The sequence below is a fragment of the Bubalus kerabau genome, chromosome 3, assembly GCF_029407905.1.
Source record: "Bubalus kerabau isolate K-KA32 ecotype Philippines breed swamp buffalo chromosome 3, PCC_UOA_SB_1v2, whole genome shotgun sequence".
Taxonomy (NCBI): domain Eukaryota; kingdom Metazoa; phylum Chordata; class Mammalia; order Artiodactyla; family Bovidae; genus Bubalus; species Bubalus kerabau.
The window spans coordinates 126,392,634-126,418,361 of record NC_073626.1 but is presented as its reverse complement, the minus strand read 5'-3'; the positions used below and the strand labels follow the sequence as shown (position 1 = coordinate 126,418,361).

Genomic DNA, 25,728 nt, shown 5'->3' with positions numbered 1-25,728 from the left:
CAAGGACAAGAAAAGGATATTTGCTCTTATCACCTGTAGTCAACACTGTACTGGATGGTTTAGAGGCAGTAAAATAAGGCAAAATAACTAAATAAAAGGCATCCAAATTGTAAAGAAAGAAAGAAAATTGTCTTTATTCTCAGATGATGTGATCATTTATGTTTAAAACCTGATAAAACCTGTAAAACAAGATACAAGTACATTATACACAAGTCATTTATATCTCTAAATACTAGCCAAATAAAATTTTAAACTACTACTTGTAACAACTTCAAATTACATAAAATATCTCAGGATAAATCTGAAAAAGACATACAATGCTTGTAAATTAAAAGCTATTTTTAAAAATAGCTTTTATTTTTAAAAGAGAATTTAAAGAAGACCTAAACAAATGGAAGGACACACTTTGTTCCAGGGTTGGATTCCTCAGTATTGTTAAAATGTCCATTCTCTCCAAATTTATCTATATTCACTACACTCTCAATCAAAATCTGAAAAGAAGGGCTTTTTTTGAGAAACTCATATGAAAATGCAAAGCATCTAAAATAGCCAAAGCAACATTAAAATTAAAAAAGGAACAAAACTGGAGGGCTAAACTACCTGATTTCAAGACTTATTATAAAACTTAGTAATCAAGAAAGTATGGTGTCAGTGCCAACACAGACAAATAGATCAAAGGAACAAAATAGAAAGTCCAGAAACAGGCCCACACATTTTCAGGAAATAAGATTTTTTTTTTTATAATGGTGCAAAGGTAACTTGGTGTAGAAAGAATAATCTTTTAACAAATGGTACTGGAGCAATTAAGACAGCCATTTGCAAATAAATAAATATAAGCAGACCTCGGAGAAATCGCAGGTTTGGTTCCAGAACACCACAATAAAGCAAATATCAAAATAAAGCAAGTCAACACAAGTTTTCTGTTTTCTGAGTGCATGTGAAAGCTGTTTACACTATCTTGTAGTCTATTAAGTGTGCACTTTCATTGTCTAAAAAAACAACATACGTACCTAATTAAAAAACACTTTATCGCTTAGAAGTGTAGCCTTGAGCAATTCATAATCTTGCAATAGTGACATCAAAGATCACTCATCAGGGCTTCCCTGGTGGCTCAATGGTAGGGAGTCCACCTGTCAATGCAGGAATCACAGATTCGATCCCTGGGTTGGAAGACCCCACATGCCATGGAGCAACTAAGCCAGTGCTCCACAACTACTGAGCCTGTGCTTCAGAGCCCAGAAACTGCAGCTGCTGAGCCCACACACTGCAACTGCTGAAGCCCCCTCGCCCTAGAGCCCATGTTCTGCAACAAAGAAGCCACCGCAATGAGCAGCCTGTGCACTGCAATGAAGAGAAGCCCCCACTCACAACTAGAGAAAAGCCCGCACAGCAATGAAGACACAACACAGTCAAAAACAAATAAATGAATAAAATTATTTTTTTAAAGATCACTGAAGGCACGTCATCATAACAAATATAATGATAAAGAAGTTTGAAATATTGAAAGAATTACCAAAACGGGACACAGAGACACAACGTGAGCAAATGCTGTTGGAAAAATGGCACCAGAAGAATTGCTTCATGCAGGATCACCACCGACCTTCACTTTGTAAAAAAATACAGTATTTGTGAAGTGCAACAATGCAAAGTACAATAAAATGAGATGTGCATGTACAGAAATCAATAACTTTAGTCCATACTTTGTACTGTATCCATATGAATTCAAGATTCATTAATATCTCTTATAAGAAAACATAGAGGACTTCCCTGGACCCAAGTGTCCATTAACAGATGAATGGATAAACAAAATGCAATCTATCTGTCCAATGGAATACTATTCAGCCCTAAAAAGGAATGAAGATCTTACACATGCTACAACATGGAAAGTGACAGTGAAAGTTGCTCAGTCGTGTCTGACTCTTTGAGAGCCCATATAGTCCATGGAATTCTCCAGGCCAGAATACTGGAGTGGGTAGCCCTTCCCTTCCCCAGGGGAATCTTCCCAACCCAGGGATCGAACCCGGGTCTCCCGCATTGCAGGCGGATGCTTTACCAGCTGAGCCACAAGAGAAGCTACAATATAAATGAACCTTTAAAACATCATGCTAAGTGTAGTAAGTCAGACACAGAGGGCAAATATTATATGATTCTGCTTATATAAAACATCTAGAATGGGCAATTCATAGAGACAGAAAGTAGAATGGGGTAGGGGGGCACACTATTAGGTACAAAATAAGCTGTAAGGATACACTGTACACATAGGGAATAGGGCCAATATTTTATAATAACTATAAATGGAATATAATCTTTAAAAATTGTGAATCACTATATTGTATACCTGTAACCTTTATAATAGTGTATATCAACTACATTCAGCTTAAAAAAAGAAATAGAAAAGAACTTAACAGGGATGGGGGAGAGAGAGAATGGAGAGTAACAGCTTACAGGCTATGGAATTTCTGCTCAGGGAGATGAAAGAGCTTTGAAAATTGACACTGGTGACGGTAGCACAACACTGTGAATATAACTAACGCCACTGGATTGTACCCTTAAAATGGTTAAAAGTAGAAAATTCTGTATTATATATATATTTTACTACAATTAAAAAAACAATAATATAGCATACAAAAAACCATTGAATTGTACATTTTAAATGAGTGAATAGTATGGTTAAAAAAAAGGACTAAATGTGAGCCAAAATAAAGTTTGTTATTTTATTATTATTTTTTTAGCCACACCACATAGCTTGCAAAATCTCAGTTCCCTGACGAGGGATAAACCCACACCCTCAGCAGTGAAAGCACAACGTTTTAACCGACTGGACAGCCAAGGAATTCCCAACAATTTGTTATTTCTTAAAAGTTGCTAACAGTTCAAATGATGGACCATTCCAAGAGTTGGCAAGGATGTGGCAGAACTTGGGTTCTCATATGCTGCTGGTGGGAATACAGAATAGTGTAATCCTCCTTGTTAAACAGTTCTACTGTTTCTTAAAAAGTCCAACCTCATGACCTAGACACATCTACTTTCTGAGCCAGACGCCCCACCCCTCAAAGATTTACCCGGCAGAAGAGAAAAAGTTGTATGACAACTTGTACAAAATGTTCACAGTGGCCTTATGTGTGATAACCAGAAACTGGAAACAACACAAATGTCCATCAGCAGACATCTGGATAAAGAAATTAGGGTATATTCATCTGATGGAGTACCACTCAGCAATTAAAGGAGAGACCACTGCCTAAGAAACATGGATGGATCCCAAAGTAACTGCCCTAAGTGAAAGAGACAGATCAAAAAAACAAACAAACAAACAAACAAACAAAAAACCACATCCTGTACGGCTCCATTTAACTCTAGAAAAGGCAAACAGGTCTATAATGATCGAACGCACATCAGTGTTGGGCAAGCAAGGGGGTGGGAGGGACAGATTATAAAGGGCAAGAGGAAACGTCTGGGGATGATGGATATGATCACTATCTTGGCTGTGGTTTGCAGACATAAGTCAAAACTTATCAAACTTTACATTAAAAGAAAACGCCACTGAGATGTAGTTTTCCTTCCAACTATCAGACTGGCAAAGACCAAAAGGTTTGATTAGAACATTCTATTGGCGTGGACTATGAGCACTCTTGCTGGTTGCTGGTGGGTGTATAAACTTCATGGAAAATGATCTGGCAATATCTATCCAAGCTACAAAAACTCCCACCTCTATGTCCAGATATTTCATTTCCAGAAAGTCATCTACAAAGATACACTCATGTATGCGAAATGACGTATTCCAAGGTCATTCAAAGTAACACTGTTTACAGTGGCAAATGTCCATCATTAGGAACTAGATTAAAAAAAACGCACACACAATGGTACACCTCTCTAACCTAAGGAATGAGGACGCTCTTCACGTGTTTACATGAGGTGGCGAGTGAAAAATGCAGGTTACAATACAGATGTATTCTATGCTTCCATTTGGGTATAAAAAGGGATAAAAGACTAGTCATTTTCATGTGACTCACATGAAACATTTTTTGGAAGGATACACACCAAAACCAGTACCACTGGTAGGCTCTGGGAGAACTACGTGGGCAGCGGAGCTACAGCAGAGCTAGGAAGACTTTATACATGTGTACAGATAACTCTTTATGCTTTTTTGAGATTATTAACCATGTGAATGCATGACTGTTCAATAAACAGATAAGTGTAAATACAAATTAAAGGTTAGTGGAAAATGAGTAAGGTTGATCTATCATAGACAGATGTGGGAAGAACACCAAGGCATATTGTTAAAGTAAGCACTCACCAAGAAAGCAAGGGGCTGAACACTATCAGTAGTATGATCCCATTTATGTAAAGATAAATGATAATGACAATAAAACACTGGTCTATGTCAACGGAAAACTGGAAACACACGTATACCCATTATCAGTGATTATCTCTACGGAATAGGAATTGGGGGGAACCTACTCTCTCCACATCATACATTTCTGAATCTTTAACCTTATTCTGTTTGCATTTAGGTTTGTATCAGAAAAAAAAAAAAGGATAAACTTTTACTGGTATAATGTTTGAATCAGAGTAACAAATATACCTTTTATTTTTATTAGAATCAAAAAGTAAACAAGAAAAAAAACTCCCCTAGGCAGTTACATTTTTTAACCACTTACCTAAAAACATGAGAAAAGAGTTTAATATAATATGACCTCACCTCTGATCAGGAATTCTACCTTTAGAAATTCATCCAAGGATGTCATCAGTTACAGCCAAAGAATTACATATGTGGAGAAACATATCCCTGAACGTAGTGGTGAGTGAAAACCTAGATTATAAAACAGCATGTGTGATGTGATAAAATGTTAGTAAACATAGGGAGAAAAGTCTAGAAGAACATTCACCGAGGTGCTGGGGATCCCACGCAGAACATGGGGAACAGAAACCCAAGGTCACGGTGGCTTCAACTTTCTTCTTTTTAAGGCTTTCTTCACAATTAGTTTACAAGTGACCTATTTTTGTTCTGTTTTTTTTTTTAAAAAGACAGTTAGGTAGACTAAGAAACATAGAGCCTCAATATATGTAAAGCTGTTTTATAGAAGACTTGCTTATGAGAGTGAAAAAAAAGTAACTATGTCCAAATGAGGGGGGTCAGGAATTCCCTGGTGGTCCAGTGGTTAAGAATCTGCCTTGCAAATTCAGGTTCGATTCCTGGTCTAGGAACTAAGATTCCACATGCCAAGAAGCAACAAGCCACTGCCACAACTAGAGAGCCAGCCCACCACGACGGAAGATCCCACATGTGACAACTAAGATCCAGTGCAGTCAAATAGATATTAAGAAAAAAAAAAGAGAGGGGGATCAGCCACGAACAGTTTGCCAGAGCCTACAACAAATGCTTACAAAAGATATCAAGTAAAAATTAAGGATGCAAAACTATAAATCATACAATGGCAAACTATACATTGAGGAGAGCAAAGATAGGAACAGAAAAATGAAGATGAGGATTAAGCAGACCAAAAACCAAAATAAAACCTTAATAAGCCCAGAACAAATCTCCTGTTTTAATACGGTGGCCACCAAGACCCCTGGGTTGGGCTGAAATGAGGAGAAGACAATTTTAGGCTAGGGAGCCTCACTGCAGCTGTCCTGGCTGGCAGAGTACCCCCGAGGGGTCATAGAGGGCTGCCCTATGGGAACCATGTGGTCAGTGGCTTCATAAAGCCACATGCCTGTTCTCTGACCAGCAACCTGCAGCCTTGAACAGGTCCATTAGCTGAAGAGCATGACCACCGTCCTGCCTTGTGAAAGGATCTGGTCAAAAGCCCCATTATAGAAAGACCTCTCTGGAGCACAGCAGGACAGACGTGGCACCGCATCATCACCCTCAGGTGGCCAGTCCCAGGTAAGGTCCAGAAGGTGCCTATCGGTCTGAGAGAGGACACAATCAGGCACTCCCTCTGCTAACGAACTGATCCCTTTCCAGGTCAGAGACAAGGGCACAAAAGCGTCCAGGTGCCGGTAAGAACAGGCTCTGTCAAGATGTCTTTTAGCAGAAACTGTGCTGGGGACTCTGGTTTAAGCCAGCAGCAGCGCAAATGAGGGTTAGGATGTGGGTTGACTGGAGTTTAAATGAGTTGCTAGCAGGATGTAGCTGCCAAATATACAGTGCCCACCTGGGCTGCCTTCTTCATAATAATCAAGATTTCACAGCCAAGACATGGAAGCAAACTAAATGTCCATCAACTAAACGTATAAAGAAGATGTGGTATCTATGTACAGTGGAATAGTACTCAGCCATGAAAAAGAATGAAATAATGTCATTTGTAGCAACATGGGTGGACCTTGAGACTATCATATTGCATGAATTAAGTCAGATATATGTGAAATCTTATACGTGGAATCTTAAAATCATACAAATGGACTTCCTTACAAAACAGAAACAGACTCACAGACACAGAAAACAAACTTATGGTTACCAAAGGGGTAAGGGGGGGAGGGATAAATTAAGAGTTTTGGATTAACAGATACACACTACTATACATAATATGAACAACAGGACCTAATGTACAGTACAGGGAACTATACTCACATCTTGTAATAACCTAACAATGGCAAAGATTCTGAAAACAAATATATATGTGTGTGTGTGCATGTGAGTATGTCTGTGTGTGTGTGTGTGTGTGTGTGTGTGTGTGTGTGTGTGTATAAAACTGAATCACTTTGCTTGAAACTAACAGAAGATTGCAAACCAACTATAGGTTAGTGTTTAGGTTAGTGTTAGTTGCTCAGTCATGTCTGACTCTTTGCAACCCCACAGACTGAAGCCTCCCAGGCTCCTCTGTCCATGGAATTCTCCAGACAAGAATACTGGAATGGGTAGCCATTTCCTTCTCCAGGGAATCTTCCCAACACACGGATTGAACTCAGGTCTCGTGCATTGCAGGCAGCTTCTTTATCAACTGAGCCACCAGGGAAACCAACTATATTTCAATTTTTTTAAAAAGATTTCATGCTATGTACCAGGGACTAGACACATAGTCTTTCATCCCCACTGAAGCCCCACAAGACAGGACCACAGGTATCCCCACTTTACAGATGAGAAAACAGAGGCACAGAGCTGGAATGATTAGTCTGTCTCCAGTGCCTGATCCAAAGCCCCTATTCCACAAAACCTTCCAATAAGGGCTCACGTGCCTGTTCCCTCCCAACGACAGCACCATAGCTGGAGCAGCAAGCTCCCATCTGGGCAGTCCCCCTCTGGAGTGAATGCCAGGGCACAAAACAGATGTCAAGCTGGGTTTCATGGAATGCAGAGGACCCAGACTTGCCCCCCAAATGGGGGTGTTTTGGGTAAAAAACTAGCCCAGGGAAGATGCCCATTGTCCTTCCTTAGGGAGCTAGGCTCTGCAGAAGGGATCACCTCTTGACAAGGGAGACACAGGAGGCAGGCCAGGACTGATGACAGGACCATACATACATTCTCACCATCAGGGCTGCAGGGACAGGTCTTCCAGGCAGAGGTGTCTCTGCAGAGACAGAGGTTGGGCCCTGCCCCCTTAGAGGATACAGCAGAGCCCCACATGAATGGGAAACTGACCCAACTGATGTAGATTCAGGACCTCAGGACAAGTCCAATAAAACCAGAAAACCTCCATAGCATCTGTAAAATGCATACAATCCCTACTGCATGGGTTTGTTATCCTAGCATGACCCATGGTGATGGTGGTGAAACAGTGCACAGTTTCTAAAGCCCTGCCACCTGAGACCATCATGGTAATTAGAGACAGAGCACCTCCTATGGGAATGCCAAGGCCAAAGGCTGCTTCTTTATTCAAGCAAATCAGTGCTGTGATCATCCATGAGTCTAAAAAACCCCCAAATAACCCTCTCTCATTGCTAAAATAAAGAAATTGCAATCCCAGGCCCTGAATGTCATGACTTAAAGGTTGCCTGAAATGATCTATTCTAACCACCTCATCTGATGGACAAAGAATAAACTAGGAGAATCTCAGAGAGGGACAATGGCTTGCCCGAAGTCCCATAGTAAATTCCAGGCAAAGCCAGACTAGAACCCTGGTTACCGCACTGTATTTCCAATGCTTTATCCACTGAAACATCCTGCCTCCCACCTAAAAACTCTTCAAAGTGGTTATAAAAACACTGAATACATAGATTATGTGTGGGGCACAAATGAACTATAACACATGCTTGGATTATTTAAAATACAACTCTGCTATGTTACAAACTAATCACTTTATAAACATGTGCTCTTGCTCTCGAAGGAAGCCAATCCTAAAGGAAGCCAATCTGAAGACTGCTTGGTTGGCTCACATTTCTTTACAGAACTGTCAAAGTAAATGAACAAATGTCCGTGGAAAAATTTCTCCCATAGAGAAATTTCCTCTAATTCATTGATCAACTATTCAGTTCAGTTCAGCATGGACTGCAGCATGCCAGGCTTCCCTGTCCATCACCAACTCCTGAAGATTACTCAAACTCATGGCCATCGAGTCGGTGATGCTATCCAACCATCTCGACCTCTGTCATCCCCTTCTCCTACCACCTTCAATCTTTCCCAGGATTAGGGTCTTTTCCAATGAATCAGTTATTCGCATCAGGTGGCCAAAGTATTGGAGTTTCAGCTTCAGCATCAGTCCTTCCAATGAATATTCAGGACTGATTTCCTTTAGGATGGACTGGTTGGATCTCCTTGCAGTCCAAGGGACTCTCAAGAGTCTTCTCCAACACCACAGTTCAAAAACATCAATTCTTCCACTCAGCTTTCTTTATAGTCCAACTCTCACAACCATACATGACTACTGGAAAAACCATAGCTTTGACTAGATGGACCTTTGTTGGCAAAGTAATGTCTCTGCTTTTTAACATGCTGTCTAGGTAGATCATAGCTTTCTTCCAAGGAGCAAGCATCTTTTAACTTCATGGCTGTAGTCACCATCTGCAGTGATTTTTGGAGTCCAAGAAAATAAAGTCTGTCACTGTTTCTATTGTTTCCCCATCTATTCGCCATGAAGTGATGGGACCAGATGCCATGATCTTAGTTTTCTGAATGTTGAGTTTTAAGCCAGCTTTTTCAGCCTCCTCTTTCACTTTTATCAAGAGGCTCTTTAGTTCTTCTTCACTTTCTGCCATAAGGGTGGAGTCATCTGCATATCTGAGATTACTGATATTTCTCCTGGCAATCTTGATTCCAGCTTGTGCTCCAGCTCTTTGCAACCCCATGGACTATACAATCTATGGAATTCTCTAGGCAAGAATACTGGAGTAGGTAGCCTTTCCCTTCCCCAGGGGATCTTTGCAACCCAGGGATCCAACCCAGGTTTCCTGCATTGCAGGCAGATTCTTTACCAGCTGAACAACAAGGGAAGCCCAATCAACTATTAAGCACAAATAAAAGGACAATAGCAAGACAGTATTGATGAGTGTAATAAGCAAGGGAAACCCCAGGGACAAATGGAAGCCTAGGTCTAGGAATGATTTCAAGGAGGTGACCCCTGAGTTACTGGCTTCATGGATAGGAGATGAAGGATATGCCAAGAATCAACAGCAAAGGACTTGAAAATTCCTATAGTCAATGGATGGATGGATGGATGAACAGAGGGTGGATGAATGGATAGAAGATGAATGAATGATGGATAGATAGAAGATGGGTGGATCAATAGATAAATGGATGAATAGATGTATCATTAATTTAAGGATGAATAATGGATGACTGGATGGATGATTGATAATAGATGGATGGGGGTAGATGAACAATGATGGATAATGAATGGATGGATGGATGGAAGATGGTGGGTGGATGGATAAGTGGAAAATGAATAACGGAAGGATGGATGGATGGGTGGATGGATGATGGGATGCATGACAACTACTACTCTTAAATCACCGAAAGTGTTCCGAAGTATCATAGTCGAGAGCGTTCTGAGAACCAGGTTCATCTCATTCTTTTCAACTCATCATCCCCTACACAGACCCTGAAGTAGAGTTATCTTCCTAGTAGCAGGTCAGGAATAGATGAACACCATATCCGTTGCCTACAGATGGGCAAGGGTTGACAGGGTGAGAAGAGGTATGTGCATATTTGCTGGGAATCTCCTCTTCCACAGTTGGGCCTGGCCTGCGTGCATGTGTGAGTGCACAATTGCTCAGCTGTATCCAGCTCTTTGAGACCCCAGAGACTGTTGGTCCTCCAGGCTCCTCTGTCCATGGGATTCTCCAGGCAAGAATATTGGGGAGGGTTACCATTTCCTCCTCCGGGGGATACCAGCAGAAAAAAACGAGAAATGAAGTTGACCCAAATCCAAAAGGAGGAAAATGATAAGGCAAAGGTAATGATCCCTTTACTCCACATCAGATCCCAAATGTTCCAGTTTCAGAAAGAACCTGAGTCCCCACATGTTTATATTTCATGTCCTGAATAAAGATAAGCCATGGGTGACATTAAGTTGGTGGAGTCATCCTTGGGAGCACAAAGCATCCCAGACTCTCATAAAGGGCCCCTGTGCATCCTGCTGAACCTGCTCCTTACACTTCATCCTCCAAGTAACACTGATGCCCCAGAGATGCCTCTCTCTGCCCACCGTTTGCTTGAATTCCTCTTCCTGGATGGCCCTTCCTTCTCCTGCCCCTCAATGGGTAATGCTCTTATCCTGGAGACCCAGCTCTGGGCCTCTCTTGGAGGAAGCCTTCCCTGACTTACTCAGGCACAACTGCTGGACTGAATAAATAAGCTACCACCAAAGGTCCCCACCCCTGGCTTTTTGTTATTCGGACCCAGGACTCTATAATCCCTGATTGGCCAGAAAGAGCCTGGTACAAAATTCACTAAGTAGGAAATTTAGCCTGGGGCCAGAAAAGCAGACAGGTTCTCTCTGATGACTGTCTGGTGCACTATCTGCTCCTGACCAACATTCCTAGGTACCGGCCTTTTGAGGTCACACCAGCTAATCCCTGGCTTTCCTAAAGCATGGCGAGGCATGTAGAACACAGGAGGAAGATGCACGAGGGAGAAATCTGCTGGGATTTTGGTGGCCGCCAGCTCCTAAACAAGTTAGCAAGGTATAAGCCTGCGGCAGCAAGCTTGATCCATACGAGGCCCATAACAGATGTTCCAGTAAGTGCTAGCTGATTGACTGATGAATTGCACAAGGAATTCCTCTTGATGGCAACTGCCACCCTGCTTCAAATTCAGGTCACAGAAAAGAAGGTTCATGATTTCCAGCCTGGTGAGAGTGTGAGTTGTGAATAAGCACCTCTGCCTGCTCCAAAACCCTGGAAAACCCTGGCCCCAGAGTCGTGCTGTGTCAGCCAGAGAGGGAAACCCCACAGCAGGCCTCACTGGTGACCTCCACCCAGGGTCACAGGCCTTGCTGGTGACCCCCATCGAGGGTCACAAGTCTTGTTTATGACCTCCACCAAGGATCGCTCACTTGCAGCATTGGTACATTTGGGCTGGCTCATCCTTTGTCATGGGGGCTGCCCTGTGCGCTGCTGGCCACTAAGCAGCATCACTGGCCTCTACCCCCTAGATGTCAGGAGCAACACCATCATTGTTGTTCAGCCACCAAGTCATGTCCAACTATTTGCAATCCCATGGGCTGCAGCACGCCAGGCTTCCCTGTCCTTCACTATCTCCTAGAGTTTGCCCAAGTTAATGTTCACTGAGTCAGTGATACCATCCAACCATCTCATCCCCTGTCACCCTCTTCTCCTTCTGCCTTCAATCTTTCCCAAGATAAGGGTCTTTTCCAGTGAGTCGGCTCTTCACATCAGATGGCCAGAGTATTGGAGCTTCAGCCTCAGCATCAGTCCTTCCAGTGAGTATTCAGGGTTGATTTCCTTTAGGATTGACTAGTTTGATCTCCTTTCTTTCCAAGGGACTCTCAAGAGTCTTCTCTGGCAACACAGCTCGAAAGCATCAATTCTTTGGTGCTCTGCCTTCTTTATGGTCCAACTCTCACATCTGTACATGACTACTGGAAAGACCATAGCCTTGACAATATGGACCTTTGTCTGCAAAATGATGTCTTTACTTTTTAACACACTGTCTAGGTTTGTAACTGCCCACCCCGCCTTTATGACAACCAAAAATTTCTCCAGACACTGACAAATGTCCCCTGGGGAACAAACAGCCCTGGCTGAGAATAAGTGCTGTAGCCTTTGCACCAGGCAGACCAGGGCAGCGCTCAGAAGACAGCTTCAGGATAGGGTCCTGGTTTGGGCATCAGTAAATCTGCCTCTGCTCAGGGCTCTGCCTCCCACCTCCCAGGTAAGCATGGAGATCATCCAATGTCTCTGAGACGCAGGTTCAGTCGGTCACTCAGTTCAGTTGCTCAGTCGTGTCCAACTCTTTGCGACCCCATGAATCGCACCACGCCAGGCCTCCCTGTCCATCACCAACTCCCGGAGTTCACTCAAATTCATGTTCATCGAGTCAGTGATGCCATCCAGCCATCTCATTCTCTGTTGTCCCCTTCTCCTTCTGCCCCCAATCCCTCCCAGCATCAGAGTCTTTTCCAATGAGTCAACTCTTAGCATGAGGTGGCCAAAGTACTGGAGTTTCAGCTTAGCATCATTCCTTCCAAAGAAATCCCAGGGCTGATGTCCTTCAGAATGGACTGGTTGGATCTCCTTGCAGTCCAAGGGACCCTCAAGAGTCTTCTCCAACACCACAGTTCAAAAGCATCAATTCTTCGGTGCTCAGCCTTCTTCACAGTCCAACTCTCACATCCATACATGACCACTGGAAAAACCATAGCCTTGACTAAACGAACCTTTGTTGGCAAAGTAATGTCTCTGCTTTTGAATATGCTATCTAGGTTGGTCATAACTTTCCTTCCAAGGAGTAAGCGTCTTTTAATTTCATGGCTGCAGTCACCATCTGCAGTGATTGTGGAGCCCAGAAAAATAAAGTCTGACACTGTTTCCACTGTTTCCCCATCTATTTCCCATGAAGTGGTGGGACCGGATGCCATGATCTTCGTTTTCTGAATGTTGAGCTTTAAGCCAGCTTTTTCACTCTCCACTTTCACTTTCATCAAGAGGCTTTTTAGTCCCTCTTCATTTTCTGCCATAAGGGTGGTGTCATCTGCATATCTGAGGTTATTGATATTTCTCCCGGCAATCTTGATTCCAGCTTGTGTTTCTTCCAGACCAGCGTTTCTCATGATGTACTCTGCATATAAGTTAAATAAACAAGGTGACAATATACAGCCTTGACGAACTCCTTTTCCTATTTGGAACCAGTCTGTTGTTCCATGTCCAGTTCTAACTGTTGCTTCCTGACCTGCATATAGGTTTCTCCAGAGGCAGGTCAGGTGGTCTGGTATTCCTATCTCTTTCAGACTTCCACAGTTTATTGTGATCCACACAGTCAAAGGCTTTGGCCTAGTCAATAAAGCAGAAATAGATGTTTTTCTGGAACTCTCTTGCTTTTTCGATGATCCAGAGAATGTTGGCAATTTGATCTCTGGTTCCTCTGCCTTTTCTAAAACCAGCTTGAACATCTGGAAGTTCACGGTTCACGTACTGCTGAAGCCTGGCTTGAAGAATTTTGAGCATTACTTCACTAGCGTGTGAGATGAGTACAATTGTGCGGTAGTTTGAGCATTCTTTGGCATTGCCTTTCTTTGGGATTGGAATGAAAATTGACCTTTTCCAGTCCTGTGGCCACTGCTGAGTTTTCCAAATTTGTTGCCATATTGAGACTCAGGTTACCCATCTGCAAAATGAGCCCATATTTTGCAAGTCACTGGGTGGCAGAAGGCACTCATTTAATTGCTTTACATTGATTTGTACATGGCTGTTCTGAAAACCTCAAGCTAACATCACTTATCTCTCCACAAAAGCTAGAAAAATACTACTGGAAACCTACTAAGGCCTACTGAGGGCCTCTAGAACAGCTGTCCAAATACTTTGGCCAAGTCATTCCACCTTTAAGAATCTATTCTAGGGAAATGATTAGAATTTCAGGTAAACATTTACATACAAAGATATCTATTCCAGTGTTTATCTACAACAGCAAAAACTACTGATAGAAAAAAACCTAAATGCCCAACAATAGAGTAAAATAAAATATGTTTATGGATGGACTTCCCTGGTGAACCAGTAGGTAGGACTCCACCCTTCCACTGCAGGAGGCACAGGTTCAATCCCTGGTTGGGGAACTAAGATCCCACATGCCACACGGCATAGTCAAATTAAAAGAAAAAGTATATATATATATATATATATATATATATATATATATATATATATATATATATGCTTGAGTAGATAAAGGAATACTAGATAGACAATAAAAATCACATAAAGAGTATGCATTAATAATGTGGACTATCCATGAGATAATGTTTAATGAAGCTACTGTCACAATTAAGTTATGATGTAACTTCAACTTTGTAAGAAAATATAGAGCCAAAAAATTATTCCTTAGAAACAAAACAGAGACTGGAAGGAAACTTGACAAAACCTTCCTTAAAGAAAAAAAGTGAAAAAAAAAATTACGTCTTAGTTTTAAGATCTTGTGGGGAAAATATTTTGTTGTTGTTAATATTTTTACATCAGAAGGGAAGGCTCTGCTTGAATGCCCAGGTGCTAAACCAAAGTATAGACCTGAATAGAGCCTGAGCCAAGCAAAGAGATGGATGTTCAAACCTAAATAAAACAGAAATGAAATCTAAGGAAACAGAAGCAGAAGAAAGAGGGTGAGGGCGGGCCTGGACTACTGGGGAAATGGGAGGTACCCACAGGGTGAGCTGGGCTGCACAGGAGAGTGGGTGGGACCAGGTCTGGCCCAAGCGCTGCGCTGCTGCTGTTGGCCTGGCTGGGCACGTGGCTAGGCAGCTGGAGACGGACACACAGTGCTCTGGGAAGCAGGTTAGTGGGTGCCCAGGGCTGGGGAGTGGTCTGGGGGCTTAGCTTCTCACTGCTGACATAACTGCAAGCAAGGACAGGACTTATACCATGGGCAGGATGGGGGCTAGGAGGTCTGTGGGTCAGGTCTAGTCCAACAAACCAACCTCCAGGCAAGATTCCAAAGGGACTGTCAGCCTGATGCTACCTCCATCTTTCTTGCCTGCCACCACCCACCCACTCAAGAGGGTCCTTGGAGAAGGGAAGAGGCGTGTCAATGAAGGAGCAGCACTCTAGTATGGGACCGCAGCTGCTCTTGGTAGAACAGTGGAGCTGGGCACTAGTGGTCTGGGGGTCCATGAACTGAGGGCCTGATCTAGAAAGGAATGCGGCACCCAGGTGTCAGACACCAGGGACACAGAAATGCCACCAGGCCTCATCCCACTTCCCTCGGGCCTCCCAGTGCCAGAGGCATAGGTGGGCAGTGTGCCCTCAATCTGCCCTGGGAGGTCTAGACCAGCCCATCTCCCTCATGGCAGGCCCCCTGCACCCAGCCCATACCCATCATGGCAGGCCCCCTGCACCAGCCCATCCCCCTCATGGCAGGCTCTCTCCAGCTCCAGGCCTGAGGCCATCACGGCTGGGAGGCCGTGATATCCCACACCAGCTCCTCTCACTCAGTCTGTATCTCCTCCCTGCCCTTCTCAGGGAACCATAAAGACACCCACAGGTAAGTCAAACCTCAGTCTGGGTCACTCTTACCAAAGACCTGCTCAAACTCTGCAACGCTGAACTAGACCCAAAAAGGGTCTGACTTCTGGCAGCTGAAGCAAGGAGCCAGCCATCATGATGCACAGGTATAGTTTCTTATACAGGAAGAAACAAAGGAGCCATCCAAAGGACCCTCGGGTCAAGAACCCATGGCACAGAAACTAAGGTGCTGATTTAATAAGCTCGCTGCTCTCTGGTTTCTCCAGGTATCTTTCTCAGCAGACTGTGGGATTGTCGGAGCTGGCTGACAGTCTCAGAAAGATAGCCCATTTTCTCTGTGATGTCTGGAGCAGAAGCAGCTCAATTCTCAGCTAGCTTATTTGCCCCAACCTCCAGTCCACCAAATAGCTGGGCAGTCTAAATGCTGCTTATCCATCCAGTCTTACAGAAGGAAATGCTCTCCCTTTATTAAATGCAAAAATCAGTGAGGTGAAGAGCATCACAGGAAGAAATCATTAAATCCCCATCACCTTGCCCTAAAAATCCTTGATTAAATGCAGATCTCAGGGTCCCCTCCAAGGGAATTCACAGTCTGTAGGTTCTCCCTGGGGGGGGCCTGAAAACTAAAAGTGAAAGTGTTACTAGCTCAGCTCAGCCATGTCTGACTCTACGCGACCCTATGGACTGTAGCCCACCAGGCTCCTCTGTCCATGGGATTCTCCAGGCAACAATACTGGAGTGGGTTGCCATTCCCTTCTCCATGGGATCTTCCCAACTCAGGGACTGAATCTGGATCTCCTGCACTGCAGGCAGATTCTTTACCATCGAAAAGGTTGAGGGGCTTGAGAATCTGCATATTTAACCAGCTTTCCACCTGAATCCCTGGCAGGAAGGAAGCCCGCTGGAGGCTTTCTTTTCAGATTTGCCTCTTTAACTCATTTCCAGTTCTGACTTCATTCTCCTATGCTAGTTCTTTTTGTTTAAGTGCATCTTAGAAGACAAAAATCTAATTCATATAGGGATCTGGTAGTTAAAAGACTTCTGAATGTGTGTGTATACATGTATATATATATATATACACACACACACACACACATTCTTAACCTAGGAGAAGGAAATAGCAACCCACTCCAGTATTCTTGCCTGGAGAATACCAAGGACAGAGGGGCCTAGGGAGCTATAGTCCATGGGGTCGAGAGTCAGACAAGACTTGACTATACCACCATACTTAACCTGAAGAGTGGATACATATCGATACTACATTCATGCATGTAAGTAACATAAAGACATTAGAGTACTACATCTTAGAAAGATGAAGACATCCAAATCACATTCAAACCCTGCCACCCTGCTTCATCCTGCCGCCAGCGCACCTGACAACTCCTTGCTAAGTGACTGCTGAGTCAGATTCCTTCTCTCCTTACACGAATGAGGCACATTCAGCCAGCGACCATCAGTGATGTCCCCTCACCTTGATCTCCGAAGAGAGTGAGTCAGCCCTAAATACTCTGTCGCTGCCTGGACACACAATGTATCACCCCTGCACAACACTCTGCTATCTGCAGAAATGGTTGAGTAATGTCCTTTCAACCCATCATCTGATCACGATGACCTCAATTTTTGGAGAAGGCAAGTCAAAACTCGACACTTATCTTCAGAGATCCAAGACATATTGATGTGTCAGCCCACCCTTCAACTTGGCTGTAGCCTTCAGGAAAGTCTGAAAAGGCCGTTGCAGACCAAATGCTTCCCCCGCCCCCACCAATGTCCCCGCGTCCAGCCGACGCCCGCTCACCCAGTGACCACATCCCAGAGGAGCTCTGAGCACTACAGCCGACTAGGTAGTGACAGGCAGGGAGGTGGGGGAAGGAGGGTTATTCCTTGAGAGGAGCCTCACTACACTCTCTCCAGAAGCAGAGGCAAAGACCAAGACCCCACACTCTGTCCAGACCTTGGTGTGCCCCCCACCAACCCTGCCTGAGGTCTGATTCTTAACCATGACTATGAGAGGCAGGGTGTGCTAACTTCAAAGAAATTGTGGCTGGAGGATCTGAGAGATCACACCTGCCAAGTCCTGCCCCTTCCACAGAGAGGCCAAGCGACTTGCACCGGGTCACCCAGCTCCAAAGTGACTGGTCTCACACTCTTGATGGGTAACCCAAGGGTTCAGGCTCATTACTCATCACAGGGCACTTATCCATCACTTTTACTCTCTTCCTCAACTTTTTCCAGAAGAAAACACATCCTGCAAAGATGATACACATAGGAAAGTCTTCCTAGCATTTTTTTTGGTGGGGCAGTCCTCTGCCCAACTTTCTAAATCACTGCCACCTTCATGGGCAGCTATTAACAACTCGTCTTAAGATGGTCTCGACAAACCAGTGACAAAGATGGGGGCAGGGGGCATCAGAACCCCTTCAGCCTACACCTGGCTTAGACAGACTCATCCTTCAAGACTAGTTCAAAAGCAAAACCCAGCTAGGTTACCAAAGTAGAGCCTGTACAGTCCCAGGAGACGTATTACAGTGATGGTCACTTTGGATTTATTTCTGTGCATTTATGTCCTCCCCCAGAAGGCACTTGTTAACACTTCCATCTCCTGCTTCTTAAACCTCTGCTTGGTGAACTATAGATCCTCCTAGAAAGAATCAACACATTAAGAGCTATTTTCTGGCCATCAAGGCCTACCTATGCCACAAATACTTGCATACTAATCTCCCCATCACAGGTTGAAAAATATGGACTTTTTTTTTTTTTAACTCCCAGCATAATGAATGAGTTTAAATATTAGAAGTTGAAATTATTAAGTAAATCATTTCACCTGCAAAGCTTCTATTTGCATAACATTAATTCATGGTGGCAGCTAAAACAAATTCATCACATTCTGTATATTAGAAGCTGATTTATGTAGGAACTGAAAAAAATCACGAGCTCAAAATTATATTGACATGATGTACGGACTCAATGGAGAAAGATTTTTCTCTTTCCTTCTTTCCCTTTGATTTTTTTTTTTAACATCATCTGAACAACTGAATTATGGTGAGAAGGAAAAGGATTTGAGGAGAGGAAGGAGGCGAAGGGCTGGCATCTCAGAAAATGAATAATGCTCCCGCCTCACGTGTGTGGCAGGCTCCCGGTGCGGGTATACACACACACTCCGGTTATTAATGTCAAGTATGCCAAAGATACGCTGGGAAATCATTACCATTCATCGCCACTAACCGCCATTAAATTTCAATCAATTCAACTTAGCACAAGTGTACTTGAGCGGCCCTTACAGTTCCTTATAAATGTGGCTCAAAAGTCGGGCTGACTTATTGCATTGTCCACAACACAAAGGAGCACTGCTAAGCGTCTGCTTGGACCCGGGACCGACGCTCTTTTAACATCCTCAGCATTCAAAGATCTTTTTCTGAGCGCTAAGAGGTCTTCAATCCCTACAGATCAAGACGAATGCGGGGGGGGGGGGGGGGGCGGGGGATACTATTTTGAGTGACCACCATTACTTTCCTGCCTTGGTGGGAGAAGGCAGATGGACAGGGCAAAAGGAGGCCTTCGTGGCTCCAGTCACTCGCAAATATGCCTTCTGGAAAAAGTTTTCTGATGCCGCCAAAAGTTTGGTAACGTGGCCCCTCTTCTCCTGGCTTTAGTGAAATGCTCTCAATTCACTCTGCAAACTGTCACCTAAAGTCGAATGAATCCCCTTCTCTTCTCGGAGAAGTGGGTGGGGAGCCACTGGGAAGAGGGAGGGAGGGCCAGCGGCCGTGGGCAGGGAGAAGCGCCTTCCCCAGGTGAGCGCGGGCGCGCTCCGGTCTCCCACCCGGCGCCAAGGGCGCCCGATCTGGATCTGGGCCGCTGGCTTTCTTCCCGAGCCGCCACGAGCAGGGTCCGGCCTGCAGCCACTCGCCGGGGGCGGCCGGTGCGCGGCCAGGACAATGTGGCCATTGTTTGGGCGCCGCAAACCCGGCCGGCGGGCAGGTGGGAGGGACGCGGCGCCGCCGGCGCGCGAGCCGCTCGGGGCGCGGAGGGGTCCCCGTACTCGGGTACCGTCCCGGTGGCCTGGACACGCGGCTTCCCGGAGGCCTCGCAGCCAGCCCTCCGCGGGGCAGAAAATGGAGGGGCGGGGAGGCGGAGGAGGGAGCGGAGGGGGAGCGAAATAAAAAGATGCCTCAAGAAAGAGGCGAGGGAGGGGAAAAAAAGACAGGAGCGAGGAGAGAAAGAAGACGTAGGGCGGGGAGAGGCGGGACAGAGAGCGAGAGTGAAGACTGGGGGAAAGGAAGATGGACAGGGAGGAGACAAAGCGGACAGAGAAGGGCGAAGCGGGTGTAGGGGAGACAGACAGACAGACGTGCAATCGAATCCGACCCCAGGCTACCCAGGAAGCCGCTACAAAGAGCTAAAGTTCACTCTGTTTCGTAGAGGGAAGCGGCTCCAAAGAACCCAGCCGAGTCAGCACAGCGTAATCACACCAGGGGCTTTGCTTAATTACAGGTCTGAAAGCCGGGGCTGGAGGAAGGGCCCTACTTAACTGTGTCCCGGGGAAGGCCCAGGCACTCGAGAGGTTTGCCAGGGTGAACACAAATATCCCCATCCGTACCCCGCCCCCTAAGCCCAGGGAGCCCCGATCCCGGAAGAACCCGGATCCCGGAGGTCGAGGCTGAGGTCTGCAGCGGGCACAGAACAACCATCAGGATGGAGTGCGGATGGGAGTCCGGGGCTGAGACGGCGCTGGTCAGCGGGGAGGCCCCGCCTCAGCCCGGGGGCAGGGCCACCCCCTCCCCCCTCTCAGTCGCTCACTACCTCTCAAGAGGCCAGGGGCCCTCCGCCCAAGGGGGGAAATCAATCCCTTGCTAATGAATAAAAAGTCCCTTTTATTTCACTGCTGTGTTTGGTTCATTAAATTTTCCACAGATTTGCAGAGAAGAAAACATAATCAATAAACCTTGACAAAAAGTGAACGTGTGAAAAAGGCCGGAGAATGGAAAACTGAGATAAAAGTGATATCCGATCACAGATTTCAGGGCCAGATGACGAGCTGGGGCTGCCGCAGAATCTCAATGGACCATCACCCTTTTGCGGCTTTCCTTCCCTTTGCTGAAACTCTTCTTTCAAGACAATAGGAAATGCACTAAAACTTTTTTCTTATGCTAATGCCTGAAACCGGGCACTCACAGTTAAAACACATTGCCCGGCAACCTGTTTTTTGGGGGCTGTTTTTTTATGACACACATGCACACACACAAAACCACATGAACTTATTCACTTTAAACCAAAAATCTCAAAAATAGTTTATATGAACTCTTTGGTCACTTCTTAAGTGAGTTATTTTCCCTCACACAGTATGATTTTTAAAAAGCTAGAAGCAGAACACAAGCAACTATATTGAGGGTGCTTTTGTTGATAAAGGAGATGAGGAAAATAAAATACTAAACACGGAGAAAGTCTGCTGTTATCACTAGGGTATTCCCCCAGGGGGTTAAACATAGTTTTGTAGGTTTAGGATATTTTTGGTCACCCTCCAAACCTAAAAACAATGATCAAAAAAACATGGAAAGAAAAAAAAAAACCAATGATCGATGATTTTTTTTTTTTTATCCTTTGGAGTCCACAGCAAACATTCAAATTCATTTTGGAATACACAGTATTAAATCTGGTGGCAAGGATTTATTTAAAACCAACGAAGCTGTTGTTCTTTACCAAAAGACATTGCCAAATGACAAAGCCGTCCCAGGACCCCTTCCCAAATCATCTTTTAAACAAACCTGAGGCCACAATTAAAGAGCAGGCTCCCCTCCTGCCTTCTTTAGAAGCCAGTGAGCCTTGATCACTGAAACCGGGCCTATTCTGGTGGCTTGTACAATCACCTCTGTGGCCTCTCTGAATTTTCTGAAATCTAAGAGTACAGTTTTCCTCTTTGGTATTCTTCACATGTTTCAAGTGTGCACGCCTCTGACACTTACTGAAAAGAAGAAAGCAGGGAGCTGCTACCCCGGGGAGGGGTTCCTTTTCAAAGGTTCCAGGGGATACAGTTGCAGCCCTCCAAGGCTAGGTCCACCTGGCACGAGCACCATCCCTGAGCACCAGGAAACAGGGCCTGGCACAGGTAGAACCCCTCTGCATCCTAAAGAAGCAGGACAGGTAGCTCCACCTCCCTGGAGCTGGCCTAGGAGCCAGCGTCACGGGATAAAAGGAAATGCGGCTGAACACACTTTTCCCAGGAAAAGGTAGGCTGCCCTACCCCTTGAGTCCATAAAGCTATTGGGCTCGCCTTTTGTGCTTCCACAAGTCAGCTGGGTGTGTAGGGGTCACACAGTCTTTCAAAGTGCCCATGAAAACTGCCTGGTCCCAGTTAGAGGGACTTGCTGGCATCTGTAGGGTGAAGGTCCCTCTGCCTTCCTCTGGGTGGTCAAGAGAGGTCCTGCTGAAAGAAGGGTGTTTTTTAGGCAAATATTCAATTTTGTCAGCCTGCCTGCTGAATCGCCAGGTTGGCTAATCCAGCCCTAAGGGCTGCACTGTGTACAGGGCACTTGTGGGAGTACACAAAGCATGAAGTATTTGTGTATCTTTCAGTCTGCAGTGCAAACAAGCCAGCTACAGTACACAGCCTCCAAGACCCCTGCAGCCGGGCAAGGAGTCATTGACAAGCAGCCCTGTAGCCCCCTCTTCCATGAGTGAGCTGGAGCATCCCCGAGAACACACACTGGCCCTCCTAGAACACACACCGGCCCTCCTTTCTAAGGCTGCCCGGCCAGAAGGGCCTCTCTAACCCCACATACCCTTCAAGATGGGCCAAGCCAAAAAGTCCCCTCCAAGGCCACGGGCAGGGTCCGTATGAGTTTGGAAGCAGCCTGGGATGCTCTGCTGAAGGGATCTGAACCCTGTACAAATTCCCCTCCAAACCATTCCCATGGAGAATGATAAAAAAAAAAAAAAGAAAAGAAAACTCTCCCTAACAGTCAGGCCTGCCTTGGTCCTCAGTGAGCCCGGGCCTGATTTGGGAGTGTCTTCCTCCTTCCCATTGGCATTCTCAGCCCACTGACTTTGAAAACAGACTGAGCTGACTACAGTCTCACTCAGATGCCTAGCCAAGGGAGAGTCAGGTCACCTGAGGCCTATTTCCTGGGTGAGTGGGGGCCTCACCTCCGTTGGAGTGCTTCCTGCCTGAGTTTAAATCCCCCTACCATCACTAACTAACCTCATGAAATTAGTTTATTTCTCCCAGCAGAGGGGAAATACAAACCACCCTAAATATCACAAACCAGAACTAATTTCTGAAACTCTTAGACAAGTGACAACTCTCTACGTGTCTGGGTTTGACTGGGACCTTAAATCTGGGGGAGAACCCTCAGCCATCAGGGTCAAAGCAGTAGGTCTGAGAAAACGAAAGCAGGAAAGATGAAGGAAGAAAGAGGCACAAGAAGGTAAGAGGTGGGGTCCTGAAGGGATGTATCTGCAGTGGTCTGGATGCCTCCTGCCTCCGTATAGAATCAGTGACCCTGGCCAGACCAGAAGCTGGGGCGAGCCTGAAGGCCACCAGAAGTCAAAGCAGCCAGGCACAGTTAGGGTGCCCATGCCAGCCCTGGGGAGACCAGCCCGTGTAGCTACACAATGAGTTGTTTTTTTTTTCCGGGCAGAGGCAAGTGCAAAGTCGCTCTGAGGCCCCCACGGGACAGGGAAGCCACCGAAGAAAGGAAACACCCAGGCAAGGTAAGGAAGTGGGCGGGGAGGGGGCTTCTGGGTCAGGTGGTAGAACAAACAGATCTCCTCAGGAGACTGGTGACCAACCCGCCTATTCCGTGGCTTTCCATCGCTGTATATTTTGGATTTCAGCGTTTATTTACTTTCCTTTTTGGCACCGAGCCCCCTGAGCACGCCAATACAATATTTGTTTAAACACTATTTTATGCCGCTTGCGAGGGAACCGTTTACTTTCAAATGCTCCAACATCCCCCTGAGCCTCGTCGGCAAACAGCATATGAGCGTTTTACAACTGCTCCCTTTATCTGGAGCTGTCGGGATTAAACCTTCACACGCCCGGCGAGGACGGCAGGGCGGGGGTCCCGGGACTCGGCCGCGGCCACCGGGCTGCAAAGTCCTCCCAGGAGCCCGAGCGCCGCGCGGGATGCCCTAGCGAGAAGGCAGAGCAGCGCAGTAAAAGATCCCCGCGGCCCAGCACCACACTCCGGGAAAAGGTCGACTCTTCCCCGGCCGGGATCAATTCTGAAAGTCACACCAAATGACACAAAAGAGAGGGGAGTGGAGGGAGGCACCCTGCGGGAGATCCAAAGCCCGCGAGCGCCCCTGCGACAGGGCACCCGGGGTGAGGCGCTCCGGCTCCATCTCCAAATCCTCGCTTGTGGAAGTCGGGTTTCCTAGGAAGTGACAGCAATTACTGTCGGGCTGAAAAGGCACCCAGTTGGGTGCACTTCCAGCGCCCCCTCCCCCGACATGGGAGGCGCGCTCACACACACACACACACACACACACACACGCGCGCGCGCGCTCCCTTCCTCCTCCTCCTCCTACCAGCGGCCCCCCTCCCCGGGCCCCGTCTGAGGGAAACGCTCCCCTTTCTAAACCCTTAATAGGATTGGCGCCCAACTCTCACTGCGCCGCTCCCCATCCATCGCACACAGATCAAGTTGCAGTAGTGGATTTTTCAAATTCCTCAGCAAATATACTTGTTGAGAGATTGCCGGCGGCGCGGGGGTAGGCGCGGGGAGGGGGGGAGTGGACGATGTGTGGGGGCGGGGAAGAAAGAGCGTGGCGGGGGAACACCGGAGGACAGGGCGAGAGATTACGTGAGGATCCCTCGGGGAAGTCAAGCGGATCTCAGAGCGGAGGGCAAGAAAGGAGGAGGAGGAGAGAAGCAAGGAGGGAGGCGGGAGGGAAAGCCTGACCGAGGGGGAGGGGGCGACAGGGCCCGAGGAGGGGAGGAAGGAGCGAGAAAGAAAGAAAGGCAGGGCTTGGGACGGGCAGCGCGGAGAAGTGCAGTTAGAAGTTCGCAGCGGCTGGCTTCAGCCCCTCCACCCCCTGCACACTCCCCGGAGACACACTCCCACGGCCCACCGCTGGAGCTCGCAGCATCCCAGTCTCCCCGCCCTACCCCCAACTCCCGAAAAAACAGCCCCGGGCTAGGGGGCGGTGGAGACCGGGTGGAGGCAAGCTCGGTCGCGCTCCCCAAGAAAGCAGGCTCTTTCCCCCAGGTGGGAAGGAGGATGCAAAATCACCCCCTTGGTCCCGAGTTTCCATCCCTGGACTCCCCTTAGGTCCCAGCCTGGTTTAGTCAGAACCCGGACCCTGGCCGCCGCGCTAGCCCCCAGTGCCCAAATCCCCGTGCCATGTCGCGGGTACCCGGCCGAGGGACGCTCCAAGACGGCGCAGCATCCCAGTCGGCCCGAGTTCGGCCGAAGTAGGGTGCACTTCGCGACGAAAAGCAAGCAAAAGAAGGCCAAAGCAACTTTACCGAGGGAGACAAAAGTTTGCCTCTAGCACGCAGGTGGCCTCCGGGGCGCCGGGCTGTGGCTGCGGGCCCCCATCCCAACTTGGTTGGCGCGGCGATCCACCGCGGGCTGCCGTGTGCCCGGGCTCACTCCGGCCGGGGCGTTGCGGGCCAGGCAGGGCAGGGGACCGAGAGGAGGGCGGGGGCCAGGCAGCCCCTACGGCCGGCAAGCGGGCAGCTCCCCTAGGCTCCGGCGCGCAGGGCGGCCCGAGCTCCTTCCTCCGGCTCCTCCCGCTCCTCCTCGTCTTCCTTCGCGTCCGCCGCCGCCTCCCGCTCCTCCTCGAAGACTCATTGATGGGAGTTTGAAAAAAAGTCCGCGGAGCCGTGCTGCCTCGGCTGGCGAGCTCCGGCACTCCCGCGCTCCAGCCCGCCGCGCACCCGCACGGCGCAGCGCCCCCGCGCGCACGGCTGCGGCACACAGGGCGCCGCGCCCCCGCCCGAGCCGCGCGCCCCCGCCCGGAGGGGATCCCGGGGACCTGGAGGGGAGGGGCGGCCTAGGACCCTCCTCAGCGCCCTAGAGAGAAAGCACACCTACGAAGAAAGTTCCAGCAGAGAACGAAAGAGCGCGCCAGTCCCCAACACTTTTTTTTAAGGCGCCGGGGTGGGTGGGGGGTCGCTAACTCAAGTCAGATGAGCTCCGGAGCCGAGGCGCTGGGACG

The 25,728-nt window shown here is 47.1% G+C and overlaps 1 protein-coding gene across 1 annotated transcript in view; it reads right to left on the bottom strand.

The window, feature by feature from the left end:
• The window catches only part of GLI2 (GLI family zinc finger 2), a 264,002-nt gene extending 238,582 nt beyond the window's left edge, over positions 1-25,420 (bottom strand). Inside the window, exon 1 of the mRNA XM_055572919.1 lies at positions 25,034-25,420. The gene's annotated coding sequence lies outside the window, so the exon portion shown is untranslated. The remainder of the gene's footprint in view (positions 1-25,033) is intronic.
• Positions 25,421-25,728: the final 308 nt, after the last annotated feature.